The following is an 18,160-nucleotide window of genomic DNA, read 5'->3' as shown; positions in this document are numbered from 1 at the left end:
AGATAGGATTAAGAGACTTGTGAGGGATGGTCCACTCCAAGCCTCTGCAATAGGTTCACTACCTACTTGTGAATCCTGCATAGAAGGAAAAATGACTAAGCGACCTTTCTCCGATAAGGGTCGAAGAGCCACTGAGTTGCTGGAACTAATACATTCTGATGTATGTGGTCCGCTCAACCAACAGGCACGTGGAGGATACGAATCCTTCGTTACCTTCACTGATGATTACTCAAGATATGGGTTTGTCTATTTGCTTAAACACAAATCCGAGACCTTTAACGTATTTAAGGTCTTTAGGGCTTTAGTGGAAAAGCAAACTGGCAAAGTGATCAAAACCCTTCGATCTGATCGAGGTGGTGAGTATATGTCTGGAGAGTTCGATGACTTTCTTAAAGAAGAAGGTATCGCTTCTCAGCTTACCGCACCTGGCACACCTCAACAAAACGGAGTGTCAGAGAGAAGAAACCGAACTCTTATGGAGATGGTTAGATCAATGATGAGTTACTCATCACTCCCGCTTTCCTTTTGGGGATATGCCCTCGAAACAGCCGCCTACATTCTGAACCAAGTTCCGTCCAAGACGGTTCCTGGTACTCCTTATGAACGATGGACTGGCCGTAAAGTGAATCTTGGCCGCATCCGAATTTGGGGTTGCCCTGCACACGTGCTGAGGCAAAAGACTAGCAAGTTGGCTAGTAGGTCAGAATTGTGCCTGTTTGTAGGATATCCGAAGGAAACCAAAGGTTTTACTTTCTTTAGTCCCGAGGACGATAAGACTTTCGTTAGCACGAATGCTCGTTTCCTTGAGGAGGACTTTATGAAGGATGCGAAACCTAGAAGCAAAATTGTGCTTGAAGAAAAGTTGGGTGAGGAAGCTTCTACCTCATCTGTAAGAACTGTTCTTACCCCAACTGAAACACAACCTAACTCATCAGAATCTTGTCAAGTAGTACTTAGACGTAGTGGGAGGGCTACTCAAAAGCCTGACAGGTACATGTCTTATGGAGACTCTATTGTAGCCGTCTCCGACATGGATGACCCTGTTTCCTATAGCCAAGCGATGGCTTGTTCTGAATCAAACCTTTGGCTTGACGCCATGAAAGTTGAAATGCACTCGATGTATGTCAACAAAGTCTGGAAACTTGTAGACCTTCCTGAAGGGATTAAACCCGTAGGGTGTAAGTGGATATACAAGAAGAAAAGGGGTCCTGATGGGAACGTCGAGACGTTCAAAGCACGACTTGTGGCAAAGGGTTATACCCAACAAGAAGGGATTGACTATGAAGAAACCCTCTCGCCAGTCGCGATGCTTAAATCCATCCGCATACTCCTATCCATAGCTGCAGCTCTCGACTATGAGATCTGGCAAATGGATGTCAAGACAGCCTTTCTGAATGGCAATCTTGACGAGCGCATTTACATGGCTCAACCAGACGGTTTCGTGGATAAAGGTCAAGAGACCAACGTTTGTGAGTTGCTTAAATCCATTTATGGACTAAAGCAAGCATCTAGGTCATGGAATATTAGATTCGATGAAACTGTAAAGAGCTTCGGCTTTGAACAGTCAATAGATGAGCCTTGTGTTTACAAGTTAATACACGAAGGCAAAGTTGTGTTTCTGGTACTATATGTCGATGATATACTACTCATTGGTAATGACGTGGGTAAGTTATCTGAGGTTAAGGTCTGGCTAGCAAAGCAATTCGATATGAAGGATCTAGGAGAAGCCGCGTACATTCTGGGGATCCAAATCTTTCGAGATAGGAAAAACCGGACCCTGTCGCTCTCTCAAGCATCTTATATTGATAAGGTGATGGATCGCTTCTCGATGCAAGACTGCAAGAGGGGTCAAACACCCTTTAGGCATGGAGTTTCACTCTCTAAGGACCAGTCTCCCAAGACTGCACAAGAGATTGAAGACATGAGGAAAATTCCTTACGCCTCTGCCGTAGGAAGCCTTATGTATGCTATGCTTTGCACTAGACCTGACATCTGTTTCGCCGTTGGCGTAGTTAGCCGTTTCCAATCCAACCCTGGACCCGAGCACTGGATTGCTGTTAAGCATGTTCTTAAGTATCTTCGAAGAACTAGGAACTTGATGCTTACATACTCAAGTACTGACCTGACTATGACGGGATATACCGACTCCGATTTTCAAGCGGATAAGGATTCCAGGAAATCCACTTCGGGATCTGTGTTCATCCTTAATGGTGGAGCTGTTGTGTGGAGAAGTATTAAGCAATCTTGCATTGCTGACTCCACAATGGAAGCAGAATATGTGGCTGCTTGTGAAGCATCCAAAGAGGCTGTATGGCTTAGAAAGTTCCTTAAGTATTTGGAAATTGTTCCAAACGTCGACGAGCCCATGACCCTTTATTGTGATAATAGTGGGGCTGTCGCTAACTCAAAGGAACCTAGAAGCCATAAGCGCTCTAAGCATTTTGAGAGGAAATACCATTTGATTCGAGAGATCGTGCAGCGCGGAGACGTGGAAGTGAAGAAGATCTCAACGGTGGACAACCTCGCAGATCCATTCACCAAGGCCCTAGCGAACAAGGTCTTCGACCAACATCGTGAGGGATTAGGCATGAAGGACTACACATACCTTCTTTGAGTCAAGTGGGAGTTTGTTGTCAATGGTGCCCACAAGAAGAGTTGTAGTCTTTATTTTGAACATTTGATGTAATAAAGTCTCATGAAGACTCTTGCTTGTAATTGCCTATTCATTCATTAATAAAGTTGAAACGTTCATTCAATCTTCCTTGTCTGAAGCTTTATGATAAAACCATAGTCTTTTAGTCCATAAACAAACTTAACAACTTACGAAGAGACAAATGTAGATTTGCATGAACAAACTCTTCGTAGTTTGCTTAAAACGATATATTCGCAATCTTAGGGTCAAAGGACTATTGACCTCAGTATGATTGTTAGAAGAATCTATGATGTCTGGTTATGAGGCATTGAGAGTTTGGGACTCTATAGTTCTTCTAGGTATCTTCCGAAGATACTGAATTGACCAGTGCACTTCTAGAGACAATATAAGAACAAACCATTTAACCTCTTATGTCTCGAAGTCACTATGTATGAATTGCATCATGCTTACCTTAATCCTGAAATGAGACATGCCATTTCACACCTTAATATTCTCATTTGAGAAAGTCAAAGTTCGGACTCACTATGTGATTCCGAACAAGGCCTATTGGTGAAGTACTAAGTTGTGAGTCTGTCATGAGTAACTTTGTGAAGTTCTCATAGATATGGAATTCATGTACAAGATTGCTGAAATGCAATGTATGTCACCTCATGCTTTGTTCCTTGAAGTGTGAATAAATGAACTGGCCAGTGTCCAAATTGAGTCCTGACTCTTTTGGATGAAACAATGTGACTTGTTAGCTCCTCGTCAATACATTGTTTCTAACTTATTCACAAGCGACAAAGGAGTTGAGGAAATAACAGCTAGAAGGGTAAAATGGTAATTTAGTAAATCCCGACTAGCTGATGACATTCATGAAGGGTAAACATAGATAATATTCAGTGGATCCGCTCATCATAATTAGGTCGAATTCTTGAGTAGAAAATAAATTCATTTGAACCGAGAGATTTTCAGTGTCAGCTCTTTAGTGGAGTCAGTTGGCATTAAGCTAAACTTGGAAAAGGTTTGTGAACTTTTGAGTCCAAGTGTTTAGCTAAAGCTTTGTTCATTTGGGTCCATGAGGTCACTGTCACGAATCACATCGATAGGAATAGTTAAACTGGAAGCTAAGTCAAAACAAGAACGAAAATAGTGAAAAGGGTATTTTTGTCTTTTGAGACAAACGATGAAATGAATGTCAATAAATTTTTGACAAGGTCATTTTATGACATGTTTCACTCGGCCATGACTTGATCATTGGGCCTTGTGAATTAATTTCATTTCATAAGAATTTTATTGAAAATTCTTATTGGGCCTTTTTCATGTTGTCATGAACAAATGGAAAAGCTTCTAGAAGCCCATTCTAGAAGGACATAGGCGCCCAACATACCCAACCAAGAGAGAATATTTTGTGCATAAATGTATCAAGATACTTGCCAAAAGAAAAAGAGGAAACAAATTTGCATGAGGATGCTATATGGAATTCGGCCAAGAGAGAGACAAGGCAAGGCATGGAACAAAATAGGAAACTATTCCAAGACTTAATGAAGTCTATTTTGGCCGAGCTTCTCAAGGAAAAGAAAGAGGAAATTGGCTCATTTTATAGAAGAGGAAACTACCTTATTGAAGGTGAGACCTCTCCTATAAATAGGAGCCTCATTCTTCTCATTTTCAATTCATCCAAGTTTAAGAGATTTGAGAGACTCTCTCTCTAGAACTTTGGCCGAAAATCCTCTCTCTCTCTCTCTAGTTTATTTTCGATTATTTCTTGTCTTGGCACCTAGGTCCTCACTCGACCTAGTGTTTAGCTCTGCGACTTCGAGACTCGTTCTCAAGTCGTAGTGTTTAAAAGTGCCCACTCACTGATTCCTTCTTTTCGAGTGATTTAGTGATAGAAACTTTCGTGGTTGCTCGAGGTGCCGAGGAAAGAAAGAGAGACGTGCTGCGAGGGGAGACGAGCGTTGCAACTTTCCAAAAGCTTCTACAAGGTTCAAGCTTCAAGAAAGGTTAGTAACTTTAATAGCTCATATTAGTTTTTATTTACATGTACATGCTCTTGTCTAGGTTAGTAAAAACTAGTTTTACTTAAAAAGAAAATTTTTAAAATTCCGCCGCTTAACGAAGCGTTAAACTTTTTCTTAAACCCTAGATCGATTCCAACAATTCACCCCCGGCCCGCTGCCGCCCGATTCGCCCCCGGCCCGCTACCGCCCAAACAGCCCTCGGCCCAGCCCCAGGCCCGCCCTCGACCCACCCGCTGCCGCCCAAACAGCCCCTGCCCTCTCTTGGCCCAGCCCCGGCCCCGCATCGTAGCTCGTCGCCTCGTCGTCGCCTCGGAAAAGGTTAGTTATTTGTAATTAGTAATATTTTTTAGATTATTTCATATAGATTAATTATTAATATATATGAAAATATAACTTTGATTTGATGTTAACATGTTTAGTTAATTAATTAATTAGTAACATGTTTAGTTAGATTAATTAGTAATATATATGAAAATAGTAACATGTTAGATTAGTTTGCTAAAAATTTGTAATATATAGTAATTGTTAAAAATTTTAAGAATATGTAACATGTTGTGTGTTTTTTTTTAATTGCATATTTTGGTTAGTAACTATTTTAGGGGAAACTCTGCCGAATTTTTGTTAGAATAAAATCTATTTGTCAAAAAATTAACTCTTTCAATAATATATTTTACCGAATTAACTAATTTGTCGAAATTGATTAACTTGGTAATGAAATCAGCAGTGAATTTGTATCTAATAACGAATTCTAACAATTTTTCAAAATTAATATATGTCTTTCACCATTCCTCTTTCAGTCTTACAAATTCGCTCTCGACTCTTTCAAATATTAACGATTCACTCTCAATTTACTAACAATTCATCACTCTCAATTTCCTAACAATTGATTCTAAATTTCAAATATTAACGATTCACTCTCAATTTTTACCTCTCAATTTCCTAACAATAAACTCTTACAAAATGAATTCTAACGATTCATTTTTACCTCTCAATTTCCCGTCTCATTCAACGGAATGTCAAATCCAAGTAGAGATTGGATTACCGAGAACAATCGGTTGAGTTTGCAATATAAAACAGGGGTTAACGAGTTTATCCGCCTTGTAAGCAGACTCCCGAACGAAAATGGTCAATATCGTTGTCCTTGTAAATCTTGCAATAACGTGAGATGGCAGGAAATCGGGGTCGTAAAGAATCACCTTTTAAACAAGGGGTTTACCCCGGGATACACCGAATGGTATCATCACGGCGAACGTCATGTGCCAACCCCAGTAAAAGATGCCAGCAAAACTAACCAGAGAGGAGTAAGTGGATTACACGATGCTCTCCATGATATAATGGATCACGAGGACTTCGACGACTTTGCGGATCCAACTCCGAGTGAAGTGCGCGCAGAGGAGCAAGTGGAAGACTTATTCGTCGAGTTGGAAGCAGAATTGTACACTGGATGCAAAGAGTTTTCATCTTTGTCGTTCCTGATTTCGTTGATGCACATCAAAGTCACGAACCATTGGACGAACAAGTCGTTTACATAATTGTTGCAGATGAAGCGTTGTGTGGCGGTCCGGTGCATATGCGATGAAGCGTTGTGTGGCGGTCCGGTGCATATGCGATAGATGTACCCAGTTGAGAGATATCTTGGAACGTTAAAATAATTTGTCAGAAATAGAGCTAGGCCCGAAGGCTCCATTGCGGAAGCATACGTTGTAGAAGAGGCATTGACATTTGTTGCAAGGTATCTCGAAGATAAGAAAACTGTCGATGAAGTTCAAGTGTGGGAACTTAATGTTTTCCGGTCCGAAAACTTTGTGCCTTACGGGATGATGAAGCCGATAGTTTTAGACGACGACCAGAAAAAGAAGGCGGAGTGGTACATTTATACCAATTGTCAAAAAATCGATCCGTATTTGATGTAAGTTAATCGTTCATTTAAATATGTACATTACCTAGCTCATTGATTTACATTTAATTACGTAACATTAACAGTGAGCATTTGGAACTTATTCAAAATAACTCTGAAGCGGAAACTGAAGAATCTGATATCAAAGCAATGCATAGAAAAGAATTCGAAATTTGGTTTGCGAAAAAGGTAAAATGAAAAGATTCATTTGCTAAAAGCATACTTAAACTGCAAATGACATCATCTTCATTTGCATATTCCATATTTATGACATGAAAGCTAGTGGTTCCGACATGTCCGAAGAGCGTTACGCATTGTCTGCTGGATCTATGCAAATTGCTCATCAGTATCCGAGTTGCTTTGTGGATGGCGTGAAGTTCATCACGCATCTTCGTGATAACCAACGAATCACCCAGAATAGCGGTGTTTGTGTACCCGTGAACGAGTTCAACTTTTACGGTCGAATGGAAGACGTCATCGTGCTGAACTATAGACATAACTGTCGTGTCGTACTGTTTAAATGCATATGGTATGGTGACAAGTACAATGCAAGACGTATAGTGCACGTTGATAAGACCACCGGAGCAACGAGTTCGTATACTGCCAAAGAGTGTTTTACAGAAGAGCCGTATATACTCGTGAATCAAGCGAAGCAAGTGTTTTACATCCAAGATCTCGTTAAGGGTCGCGAATGGGAAATCGTTCAGGAATGCAATCATCAAGGGATATGGGATATTTCTGAAGTTGACCCGACCACTTCAGTATCGATTTGTTGACAATAAAATTGTCAAATATCGACCGTCTTAATCACCGATACAAAACTGCTACGGCCGAGCTTGTTACTGTTGTTGAAGATGATGAAGAAGTGGATGAAGAAGATGAGGCATGCGCCGTTTTTTAGGGAGACGATGTTGATGTCGATATTAACATTACATCGAGTGACGACGATGAATGACTAACACCATGATCGCTACGATCAGACACAGCAGGCATTCTACCAAGACGTCAGGGAGCAAAATCCATTGATCGGGACGTTCTAAAACCGAATAGGAAACCTGATCAAGAGTACCATTCCAGTCGACCTCCTAGAGTGGAATCATGTGCCTGCGGAGAGTGTAGCGGCTCTTATGAGCTCGATTCATAACGAGTACCACTTCGTTTACGCTCATCCTGACACTGGCGAGCTTGTGTCAGCAGATCCTATTCGCAACGAGATTGATATGGCTATCATTCGCGATGCGAAGAGGATGCTCCGTGGCCAGAAGTCGAGATTATCACAACTCTTCGTCAAGACGTTTTGAGGGAGTAAGGATCTCGCTAAAAACAAAACTCCCGAAGGCTATAACCAGGAAGCCTGGTTGAAGGCAATAGAGACGTTCGCCTCGCCGGAGCATAAGGTATGAGTTGAACTTCTGAGGGTTATTTGAATTTCTAATATTGAACTTAACGAATTTATGTCTCATAGGCGAAGTATGTCCGCAACCGGGAAAATTCGAAGCAGAAGAAGACGAAGGCGAGACAAGGGTCGCTTAGTTTTTTTGGTCATCGCTCGAGGAACATAAGTCGCTTAATATTAAGATGCAATATATATGTGATTCATATTTAATGTTGAAAAATTACAGCGAAGGGAAGATGGGAGTATAGGCTCGGCTTTAGCGATATGGTCAGAAAAACACCATGACGCTAAGGGATCGTGGACGACGGACTTCGCGAAGTCGCAATTTGTAAGTTATTTGTTTTATTTACTATATTTAATTACATAAATTATTCTTATCTTATAAGTTTTTGTGGTTTTTTTTGTGAACGATCAAATCACCGCCCAGACGATAGATATTTTGCAACAAGCGGAGGAGCAAAACACCGTGATCTCCCTAGAAAATGCAGAGATGTACGCGATGCGCGACGTTTTGGGAGTACGCAGAGACTGGGAAGTCGGTTTGGGGCCTTCAATCCCAAGGTCATCATTGGGTGTTGCCCAAGCGCTAGATAGAGGCTCGTCAAGTTCGTCATCTCAGACCGATCAATTGGTTGCCGAGATGCGAGCTCAGATGGATGCCCAACAAGCCGAGCTGCAGGAGATGCGGCAATAGATCGTCTTCCTCACCCAGATGCACAACCAGCCTCCCACGACTCCCCAACCTCCGCCTACACTACAACCAGGTGGCACAGATCAGCAGACGTCAGGTTCTATGGATTTCTTGCGAGACCGTCCTTACGGAAACGGCAGAACGAGCGGCAGCGCCTCAGGCAGCGGTGGACGAGGACGAGGAAGCGGTTCCCGAAGTTCTGGCAACTTATTCAGTAGAGGGAATTCTACTATCGATAAGTTGTATATAAAAAAAATTAAGAATTAACTTTTTTGTTTTTGTTAGACTGGATTTGTATTTTTAATTAAGAATTCTATTTTCTGAATATTATTTCTAATTTAGAATTTTGTTAATTAATTTTTATTTAATTGTTGATGAATTTTGATTTAATTTTTTAATTTCTAATTTTGTAATTTTGTAATTAAAATAACCTATTCGGTGCGACATGTCGCACCGAATATAATGGCGGGAAGATTATTCGGTGCGACATGTCGCACCCGATGTGAAATCACTCGCGAATTTCAAGATTTTTGGCAGCAAAACAGCTTTAACATTAGGTGCGACATGTCGCACCTGAAAGTGTCGCACCTAAAAGTGTCCATATTAAGTGCGACATGTCGCACCTAATACCTTTAGCGACGGGCTTTTAGGTGCGACTTTGTCATACCTAAAGTCGCACCTAATAAGCTATTAGGTAGGACTTTTGACGCATTTGGTGCGACAATCGTCGCACTGGATGCCTATATTTGTCCTAGTGTTAGCTACTAGTTTAACAAATCCTACTCTAATGACTTGTGGTAGTGACCTCATGGATTCAAATGAACAAAACTTGAGCTAGCATACTTGGACAAAAAAGTTCACAAACCTTTTCCAAGTTCTAAATTAATGTCAACTGACTCCACTAAAGAGTTGGCACTGAAAATCTCTCGTTTCAAATGAATATATTTTCTACGCAAAATTATACTTAATTGTGATGAGTGGATCCATTGAATATTATCTATGTTTACTCTTCATGAATATCATCAAGTAGATGGGATTTATAAAATTACCATTTTACCCTTCTAGTTGTTATTTCCTCAACTCATTTGTCACTTGTGAATAAGTTAGAAACAATGTATTGATGAGGAGCTAACAAGTCACATTGGTTCATCCAAAAGAGTCATGACTCAATTTGGACACTGGCCAGTTTATTTATTCACATTCCAAGGAACAAAGCATGAGGTGACATACATTGCATTTAAGCATCTTGTACATGACTTCCATATCTATGAGATCTTCACAAAGTTGTTCATGACATCTTCATAACTTAGTACTTCATCAATATGTCTTGTCTATATCACATAGTGAATCTAGAACTCTGACTTTCTCAAATGAGAGTATGTAAGCTATGAAATGACATGTCTCGTTTCATGACTGAGGTAAGCATGATGGAACTCATACATAGTGACTTTGAGACAGAAGAGGTTAAATGGTTTATTCTTATATTGTCTCTAGAAGTGCACTGGTCAATTCAGTATCTTCATATTGGGATCATAGGTTCTCCTAACAATCATACTGAGATCAATAGCTCTTTGATCTTTAGATTGTAAATATACTGTTTTAAGCAAACCATGAAGAGTTTGATCATGTAAATCTGTATTTGACTCTTTATTTGGTGTTAGGTTTGTTTAACGACTAAAGACTAAGGTTTACCATAAAGCTTCAAAGAAACAAAGAAGAATGAATGAAAGTTTCAAATCTTTATTAATTATTCAGCAGCTACAAGCAAGAGTCTTTGTGAGACATTATTATATCAAATGCATATAAGTAATAATTACTACTCTTCTTGTGGGCATCAAGCGAACACATTTGGTTGGGTTAAGCTTCATTTGGTACATGTTAAGTACTTTGAAACACTCTTCTAAATGTTCGATATGGTCGTTCTCTCTTAGGGATTTCACAAGCATATCGTCAATATATACTTCCATGGTTTTTCCTATTTTTCGATGAACATCTCGTTGACTAACGTTTGATAGGTGGTTCCCCCCATTTTTTCAGTCCGAATTGCATAATCTTGTAGCAATATGTGCCTCGGTCCGTTATGAATGCCTTTTTTTCTTGGTCGTTTGGATGCATTAGGATTTGGTTATATCTTGAGAATGCATCCATGAATAACACGATTTTGTGTCTCGTGGTTGCCTCAACTAGCTGGTTGATGTGTGGCAAGGGGAAACTGTCTTTCAGGCATGCCTTGTTTAGGTCCGTGAAGTCGATGCATAACCTTCTTTTTCCGTTTTTTCTTTTTAACGATGACGGTGTTAGCTAACCATTACGGACACTTTACTTCGCGGATGGACCCGGCTCCAAGGAGCCTATCTACCTCGTCATTGACTACTCATGCCCTGTCGGGATCGAGCTTGCATCTTTTCTGCTTTACTTGCTTGAAACCAGGGTCAACATTAAGCTAATGGGACGTAATGTCAATACTAATCTCAGGCATATCTTCTATTTGTTTCGTTTTAGGAAACAAATCAACTCTCGCCGCACATTTTCTTTGAGCTCAGCTCCGATTCCCATGATTTGGTGGGATCGAGGCTGTCGAGCTGTATCTGGATTGTCATCTTAGTGCTTGGGGAGTCCGACTCATCCAATTTTGGGTCTTCTTTGTGAGTCAGCTCAATGTTCATTACTTGCTATTGCTTCTCAATGGGCGGCTTCGTTTTCTGCTTATGGCTTGTGAGGTAGCAACTGCGAGAGGTCGCATGTTTCCCTCTAATTTCCTTTACTCCTTCTGGTGTAGGAAAGCAGATACACTGATGGAAGGTTGAAGGCACCACCCTCATCCTGTGTATCCAACAGTCTTCCAAGTATTATGTAAACTATCTTGTGGATTCCTTCCATCTTAACGGGTAATTTTATCGTTCCTATCGAAGGAGTGGTTACTCCATTGAAATCCGTGAGTTAGGTCAGCTCCATTTCTATCTTGGATTCATCTAAGCCCATTCTTGTTAGGGTGTCTTTGAAGATGAGATCCACAGAAATTCCTCCATCGATGAGGACTCTAGCGACTTCCCAATTGGACACGTCGATTGTTATAATGAGTGTGTCGTCATGTGGCTTTACTATTCCGGATGCCTCGCTTTCCAAGAATATGATTTGGACATCCTATTTCGATCCGGACCGGGTGGTCTTGTTCTGCAGCTGTCACTGATGACCTTTGATCTAGTTGACTGAGTTGCTACAAAATTTTGAGCCCCTCATTATGAAATCCACTCGATGTTTTGTTTGTGTCGGCGGGGAGTCGTGCTCCCCTTCTTCAGTTGGGGACCTAAATCGACATTCTTTAGTTCTCCCTTCGCGTATTTTTTGGCCAAGACTTTTTGCATAGTCTCACAGTTCACCGTCGTATGACCGTTGCTCTGATCTAACTCGCAATACGCGTTCGGATCTCTTGTCCATTATTTGCTTGGGTTCATCCCTCCTTACATTCATCGCCTATGTTGAAAGCAAACCCCAGAGGGGCGTGGTGATTCTTAGCTTGTGGTCCAGTGTCTTAGGGGTTAGCCCTCCTAGGGTTATTTCACCCGTTTCTGGTCTTATCCAAGTGTTCGAGTGAGGCTTCTTTTCGGTCGTATGTTTCTTAGCCAATGAGGTAATTTCCTCCTTGGCTTTCGCATAATTTGGGGCCCTATGGATTGCGTCTTCAAGAGTGGGAGGTTGGTTGACGGTGATATCTAACCTGAATCTTGATTCATGCCATAGCCCGTTCTTAAGAGCGTTCAAAGCTGATTCAGCGTCGACATTGGATATCTTTGATAAAATATCCTCGAAACACACCATAAATTCCTTCAGGGATTCATATTTTTTTGTTGAATCCCCCATAGGTCGGCCATCGTCAGTTTGTCCTCGACGAACATTGAATAGTGTTTTAGGAACACTGAGTATAGTTTTGTAAAACTATCGATGGACTTGGCCTCTAATCTAGAAAACCACTCCAAAGCAAACCCTCTCGACGAACAGTTTGTAATAACCTCCGTCTTGTTCTCTTTCTATCAATATAGCCCGTCGCATAGCAATTCTAAAAGACATGATGTAAGACTTCGAGTTCGAGGTGCCATTGCAGCGTGGGAGACGAACTTTCTCGACATCACCAATGAACACATCGATAATATTTTTTGTGAACGGATTTCTCTCTATCTTAGTCGCAAGCCGGTTTATCTCAAGGGCCGAACTGGTCGCACTGTGAAACTTTGAATGGACAGCCTTCAGTTCGGATTTCACAGATTCTTTAAATTTTTCGAATTCGGTTATGATGGGATTGCTATTCTAAGAATAGTGGTATCCCGTGCGCACTAGCGTGATGATCGTGACTTCGACCGGTTTTGTTGCGGTCTGATTCAGTTCGCTTGGAATCTGGGCGATGAACGCTGGCGAGGTCAACATGGGACGAGGTCCAGAGTTTGCTGGAAAGGATCCGAGGGGAACTCCTGCCGGCGGAGGCGGGGGTGACCCAACCGCGTCATTTCGAGTTTCCTGGGCAGGTTTAGCAGAGGCTCCGCCTAACTGAAAGTTCGGGCTTTAGTCTACTCCCCGAGAGATCTAAATGTCGAGAAGTCTAGTTAGGTGCTTCGAGGAAGAGCTCGGCCCATCTGTGCGGTTGACGCCGCATTCCGAGCCGACTCAGAGGTGGTCATTTTACTGGAACCAGCTTATGGATCCGGGGTGTTCATAAGGGTCGTGAGAGAGTCCAGTCAAGCATTGAAAGCTCGATTGGTCTCCTCTTGGTTTTCGAATTTTTTCTTCAGCATATCCATGATTACCCTGATCCCCGCATGGGTTTCCTCTCTACTGATTCGTAATGTGTCAGAGTGGAAGACATGGTATTTCTTTTTTATTTTTAGCATACTTGCTTCTTTCGGTGTTGTTCTTTCTGAATTTTCACACAGACGGCGCCAAATTGTTGATGTCAATTTCAGGATCTCAACAATCACAAATAATTATTCATGAGGTATTTATTTTATGATACAGTAGGTCTCAGAATGACTTCGTATAAGAAAGAAACAATATTTAATTTTAAAGAAATATAATACGAAATGTGAAAAGAATAATCTTTATTAATGTTAGATATTACAAAAGGACGAGGTGCCAAACTCAAGTAGGCGAGCTCAACAACAGACTGAGAGAATTTGAATAATGTAGAATGTGACTACGAAAGCTTGTGTGTGAAAAATGGACACGACGGTTATTATTTATAGGCGAAGAAAGGATCATCTCTAGGACACATGTTGATCAGCTCGTCCTTGCCACGTCGCAGATTGGTCAAGTCTCAGATCCAGTCTTCTCGACGACATTGCAGTTGACCACGACTTCGCTCTTTGGCTGGGTCAAAATAGGCGAGCTGGATCACTTCTTTGCGGATTGGGCTTGGGTTTTCACCATATGCCGAACTAAATCATCTATTGGGCCTCTGGTCGACCAGGTCCAATAAATAATATAAAAATTATTTTTACACCCCTACACTAACCAAGAGTACAAGGCCTTCAAAAGTGTGTTTTCAGAGCATTTGGGACCCTTGGATGAGATTCAAGGGCCAATATCAGCTCAAAAACAAGCTTTGTTTATTGCTAATTCCATGCGTCACGTCGCTTTGATGCGTCACATTGGCAACCCGTTTATCTCTTGTTTAGATTTCTACCTTGTCGACGGCAAGATGTGGAATTCGACACTTTGTTCCTTCTTGACCGAGCGCATCATGTAGAGAAGTCAACGTGATGTGTTGACTTTTTTTCATGACTTCAATTGGCCATAACTTGCTCTGTTCAAGCTCGTTTTAAAACCAAAACATTCTCTCACTCTCATGTACCAGAAAAATACACTTAAAACTACAAAATAACATCAAATTCCCTAAGAATAAGGATGACATGACGCATCGCGACCATCTGACACGTTGTGTCGGCAAGGAATAAATCCAAACAATAGCTAGGCGCATCGGTAACTCGACACATCCCTTGCCTGACGCGTCGCGTGGAGGTCGTAATCAGTATTTTTAAAAATCTAGTTTTTAGCTCATCTTGGCCCTTGGATCTTATCCAAGGGTCCCAAATGCTCCAAAAACATACCTTTGACGGCCTTATATTATTGGTTAGGTCATTGTTACACATTACACTATGTGTTATAGTTTAGTTTGTAGACCTATATTTTGGGAGAAGCTTTGAAGTTTTTGAGCAAGAAGAAGAAGAAGAAGAAGAAGAAGAAGAAGAAGAAGAAGAAGAAGAAGAAGAAGAAGAAGAAGAAGAAGAAGAAGAAGAAGAAGGAATAAAGTGATAACTCTCTCCATCATCATCATCTCTCTAGTAGTTTACTCTTTTCCTTTTTCTCTAGTTTATTTTGCGTAGTTTGAACTTCATTTCTCTTTATTGTTTTTTTTTTATTTTGATTTAGTTTTGTTGAGTTGAACCTTAAATATTGAGTTGGTGTTTTATTTATTATCTTTTTGATTTGGATATTGGCACTTTTTGGTCTAGAGTTACTGCATTTCTTCGGTTATTGAAGTTTGCATTTAATGTATTCTTTTTTTCTTGCTTTGTTTCTTTTTCCCATTTCTAGTATTCTTTGTTTGTTTAAAATCATGAGTAGCTAAGTAGCTAAAAGGATGCGATGTAGTTAGTAAGTTGATTTCTGTTTGTTAAATGCCTTGGATAAGAATTGTGTTTCCGGGTTCGATAGGAAAATTCTATGGTGTCATCTCTAATTAATGAATCCATAGGCTAGTTTAGAAACCGAGATGTAGTAAATAATCAAGTTCTACCCATCCCATCATTCACCTACATAGATCAATAGAAAGACTAAGGGGTAGATGTAGTTGTTTTAAATCCCAGATTAAATGCGATTTTCTTCTAATAAAACCGAAGTCGAGAGGTGTCACTAGTACAAATATCACTTTTGAATACGACTTTTGTGCATCCAAAAGTCAAAAGTCGTCAAAAGTCGCATCCAACGATCAAAACGGATGAGACATTAGATGCAAAAGTCAAAAGTCGCATCCAATAGTCCGTATTTGTTGACCCTGGATGAGATGACTCGCATCCAAAAGTCTAGGTTTTTGGATGCGATAAGTCGCATCCATTATCGCATAAAAAACTATTCCACCATATTTCATTTGACGGGATATTAGACTAGATGCATCCAATAGTCTTTCCCGCGTTGTGGCCGGTAGAGTATTGGATGCGACGTGTCGCATCCAATTTTAGAGTTTTTTTTCAAATGTAATTAATATTCACTAAATAAATAATAATCAGAGTTAGAAATTAGAATTAAAAAATAAATTTCTTATAAAATGTGATAGAAAATATTTTATACATTCTGTAACAATAAAATGTAATAGAAAATATCTTATAAAACGTAAACATAAATTTGGTAACAATAAATATACAACTATTTCTTTTGCGCTTGATACCACTTTTCCATTGTGGCTGATCTTCTTTCACCTCTGCCTCGGGATGCACTGCTGCCTCTAGGACACTCTCGCTGGAACTCGACAGAAGCTGGCGTCTGGTCATCAACTCTTGTAGCTGCGGGCGGCGTAGTCTGAGGCTGCGGTGTCGAGGGTGATGGCTGACTCGGTCTCATGCTCTGTGTGAGCTCGAAGATCTGTCGCTGCATCTGGTCCATCATGGCTTCATGGGCTTGCACCGTTGACTGCAAGTCGCGAACAGCTGGATCGTGCCGAGTGCGAGAGGATGAAAGTGATGACAAGCTCGCGTCCTAAGCTGAAGCGAGGAGCAAAGCTCCCCTAGGGATCATGAGACCTATCCTTATTTCCTAATCTCGACGCTGCCCGAGAACTATACGCATCGCCGCATGCTCTAGGTCATCGATGTCCACCTTTGCGCCTTCTTCCTCCGCTTGCCGCCGAATATCCACCATTTGACTCTGGATTTGTTCTGTTACAAATTGGATAAAAAAAATAAAGATTATCAGATAATAATTAATAAGTAATTAACATGATGAAATTAATCATAAGAGATTACAACTTACATAAAGGCCTTTCGCGGCTTCCGTTGTCCAGTTGCTTTTGTCGTCTTGGTGGTAGTGCTGCCACGTCTCTAGTGTGGAGCCAAAGTCCAATAATCCCTCATCCAAAAGAATTAATATATAACAATTATATATTGCAGTTATATTTTTACGAATCAACAACTTACTTGCATCCGACGCCGAGCCGAGAAAGATATCGACCCATGTCGACTCTTTGTCTTCTTCTTCTGATTTTCTTTGTTGCGTTCAGACACTTTCTGAAAATCGTAAATCGAGTTAATTCGAGCTCATAGAAGATAACAATTTCTTGAAAAAATTTTACCTTATACTCTTATGTATCAAACCTCTCTATCGCCTTCTCTTAATCAGCCTAACTCACAACCTTTGGCGTTTCTTGTTTCGCGAGATCTTTTGGCCGCAAAATTTGATTATGAGCTTCCTCGATAATTTCGACTTTGCATTACCAAAAATTCGCTTTGCATCACCAATCATAGCAACGTCAATCTCGGCTCGATAGCAATCTACAGAGTGTACGTCGCCAGTCTCAAGATCTCTACCCACAAAAGTGAACTCACTATGGAGTCCGGTCAAAATAGCGATGACAGACTGAGGCGAGACGTCAGGCCCGTTTGGAATATTGCCCACTAAAGATAATAAAATGAATATGAACAAATACTGAAATCGATAAGAAGTTTACTTTATTAGCATTTATGATCAGTGGCGTGTTTTCTAAAGAGAATCAATAAGTACTATCATCCACAGCCTCCATATTAAACTGAATTACATGATGGGCATCTAAGTCGGGCGGTGAGCTAAAACATGGTTGATGATTGATACATGGGAAAGCAATGATGCTTAGGGCTCATATGTATCAAGAAGGGTATAACAAAATAATTGACCATTCTCGATACAATTTGAACTAGGAGGATTGATCAACCTTTTTGCTCTCCCTCACCCTCATAACAGCGTCCACTAATATAGTCAGTACATGATCTCAATCCTCCAGGTTCAACTCGTATCGAGAAACACTACTACAAATAAGCCTTTCTGGTGCGGAGGGGCATTAGGTGCGACAAGTCGCACCTAATTGGGTATCCGGTGCGACTTGTCGCACCCAAAGGGCTCCAGAAAAGAAAAATATTTCGCTGATTTTAAGTGGTATGGGGTGCGACTAGTCGCACCCAATAGTTTTGAAAACTTTCACGTGCGACAAGTCGCACGTAAAAGTCTAAAAAAACCCGGCACTCAACTTCTCCCCCTCATTTTTTTCATTTGTCTGACGTGGAATTAATTTTTAAGTTTGTTTTTTTTTTACTATCAGGTGCGACTAGTCGCACCTGATAGTTTTTTTAGGTGCGACTAGTCACACCTATTTGAGTATCAGGTGCGACATGTCGCACCTGATTACTAGGGTTAGTTTATAAAACACAATTTCGTTAGTTCACAGCCGAAATCTCCCTCCCTCCCTCCCTCCCTCCGTGAGCCACCACTGCGAGCCGCCACCGTC

The 18,160-nt window shown here is 40.8% G+C and overlaps 1 pseudogene; it reads left to right on the top strand.

Moving 5' to 3' along the window:
* Positions 1 to 11,853, top strand: part of LOC149402746 (UTP--glucose-1-phosphate uridylyltransferase-like) — a 31,630-nt pseudogene extending 19,777 nt beyond the window's left edge.
* The last annotated feature ends 6,307 nt before the right edge of the window (positions 11,854 to 18,160 follow it).

This window comes from Urtica dioica, chromosome 3, assembly GCF_054948205.1.
Source record: "Urtica dioica subsp. dioica isolate 48M chromosome 3, U.dioica_male_clone48M_v1_H2, whole genome shotgun sequence".
NCBI lineage: Eukaryota > Viridiplantae > Streptophyta > Magnoliopsida > Rosales > Urticaceae > Urtica > Urtica dioica.
The sequence above is the reverse complement of the archived record's forward strand: the minus strand, read 5'-3'. Positions and strand labels throughout refer to the sequence as shown.